This window comes from Anopheles aquasalis, chromosome 3 (assembly GCF_943734665.1).
Source record: "Anopheles aquasalis chromosome 3, idAnoAquaMG_Q_19, whole genome shotgun sequence".
Taxonomy (NCBI): domain Eukaryota; kingdom Metazoa; phylum Arthropoda; class Insecta; order Diptera; family Culicidae; genus Anopheles; species Anopheles aquasalis.
The window spans coordinates 46,499,064-46,501,563 of NC_064878.1; the positions used below are offsets into that span (position 1 = coordinate 46,499,064).

The 2,500-nt window shown below is 49.7% G+C and overlaps 1 protein-coding gene across 14 annotated transcripts in view; it reads left to right on the plus strand.

The window, feature by feature from the left end:
• Positions 1-2,500, plus strand: part of LOC126578930 (RNA-binding protein Musashi homolog Rbp6) — a 568,145-nt gene that overhangs the window by 434,624 nt on the left and 131,021 nt on the right. The gene's annotated exons all lie outside the window — the stretch shown is intronic.

Consider the following 2,500-nt stretch of genomic DNA (forward strand, 5'->3'; position numbering starts at 1 on the left):
CTTCGCTCATTGCCGATCTGATTTATCGAGCTGGCTTATTGGGGAACTCGCCAAGGCCCCACACACACTCTCGCACCGTCGAGTTATCACAGGTGTCACTGATAACGCTCGCGCGCACCACTACGCCGATAGCGATTTGTAAACAAAGCCGTTGGCGTCCTGCCGCGACTTTTTTCAAACTTTCACCGTCTTTTTTCCGCCACTTAAGCGCCGCGAAACACAGCCACTGTAACGCGAGGCTCCTCCTACAGCACCAATCCACTCGCCAGCCAATTTTGGCAACCAACCGCACTCTCCACCTAATCACGATCCGTTTCGCGTCGGGAGCTCGAAAAAGCGCGTCCTTGCGCAAAAGGAAAGTCAACAAGACTCCAAACCAATAGTGTCCCCACACGACACCGCATTAACATAACCCTCCCAGGCAGCGTACTTCAGATTGATCCGGTCAGTACTGTGCCTGGTTTCCCTCGAAAATGAATAGAGTTAATTGAGCAATTATTGGAAACTTTCGGGGAATGATTAATGCATCGAGCGACGGAATACGTAGCTCCGAGCTCCGAGCTTGGCGCCACGTCGACGCCGAGAATCGATTTGAATGACAGGTTTGTCCGCCGTCTGTCCGATACCTGAAGATGGTGGGTAACAACAAAACCGTCAATGAGGTTCGTTAAATAGCATTTGCGCGGTGTTTGCTCCGCGGCGTCCCGATCCCGGTCCAAGTAAATTGGTTAAACAAACTGATTGATTGACCGAAAGCCAGGCCTGGCTTTGCCTACGAGCTGCGCGACTGCGATGTTGCGGAGAAGATAATGATAAAGGGATTTTGGGGGTGGACGGGTGGCTTGGTTGATTAACACATTTCTCCTTATCAAACAAAAGGAATAGGCTTCTCATTAAGCCTAAGTGGTCTAGCGATGCAGCGATGCAGCAGCAATCAATCGATACGTGGCCAGATGAAAGGCAATGGCTTGAAACCTTATCAGACTTTAAAAGCAGCTGCTTTAATGCTTCAATTCGGTTCTCGGCTCGGAATGTTTTTGATGACTTTATCGAGAAAAAAAAGCTAACTTCTAACTTTGTTGGATTAAAAACACCGGACCGCCCAGGAAAACTGGCCAAAGCTAAACTCACTCAACCTCACGCCGATTCCAAATCTGATGGCAATTTGGTGCACATGTTCCAGGCGCACACCCGGGATGGTCCGCTAGACGGGGCAAAGGGGTCGCTCTCGTCGGTGCGTCCCAAATGGAATGGCTGGTCGGATGGAGGGTGCGCCGTGCCGCGCGACTTCGCTCAGTTCATATGCATGCCAATTAAATATTTAAATAACATTAAACATATGTTCCGACGCAGCGCAGCAAATTGCAGCACTGCCATTGGGGCCGGGTAGCAGCATCAGGAACAACCGGTGGCTGGTAGAGTTGAAGGAATGGAAGGACGGAATGTTCTCTGCACCGTGCAGACTCTGCGTTAGAAGGCAGCAGCAGCAGCAACCATCCTTTCCGTGTTTAGTTTATTGGGCTGCTGTTGCTGTTGCTGCTGCTGCTGCTGCTGCTGCTGCTAGCAAACGGAAGGATGAAACGATCTCTCTCTCTCTCTCTCTCGCACACACATAGAGCCAGGGCGTCGGCGACATTATCATTTTGGATTGCAGAGCCAGCCAAATGCTGTGCACTCTGTCTCCCACTCCTTCGCACTCTCTCTCCCTCTTTTGCTTCATCATGTAGCCAACAACGGTGACGTGTCGTCGTTGGAAGTGGGACCGGGGCTTTCAGACATGCGACCAAATCGTTCCAAAAGTGCCCAAACTCATCGTGACCCCACCATCGTGGCACCGCGGAGCAGCCGTTTTTACTGCCGTACCATAAACCGTGCATATGTGTGTGTGCGTCTCGAGTGGCTGATAGAGAAATTCATCTTTTTTCTCCTCATCCTCATTTCAAGCCCACCACGCCGCCATTTGCATGCATACATGGGGCAGCAGCATCAGCAGCCGGTGCAGTAAATGGCTACCGAGCAAACGAACGAGCGAACGAACGAACGGACGAACGAGCTCATGCAGCATCATTGTATGAGCCCCGATGCCACGCTGCTAGCAAATAAAGTTATGCACTTTAGCATGTGAGTGTGTCTGTCACAAGAGCAGCAGACTGTGGCTTGGGACGAAGACGAAATGTATGAAATCTTCCGTAAATTCTATTTCGATAATCTAATACGTAGTAGCGGGTCAGGGACCGTGCATTACTTCGATTTCCGAATGATTTAGAAGGATCTGTAGGCAACAGATGTGTCTCATGCGGGGTTGTGGATTTGTTTCGTATTTAGGAATGCGCGCAGTGAGAGACTTCAATGCAGCACTCGCATTCAAAAAGGGGTTTCTATCGAACGCTGTACTATCAAAGAAGGCAGTGGTGTAGCTCACTAGAAGTATTTAAAGAGATCTATCTAATGTAACTAGTTATCCTCTATCCTGTAAAATACTTTCTAGTGGGAAAATTGA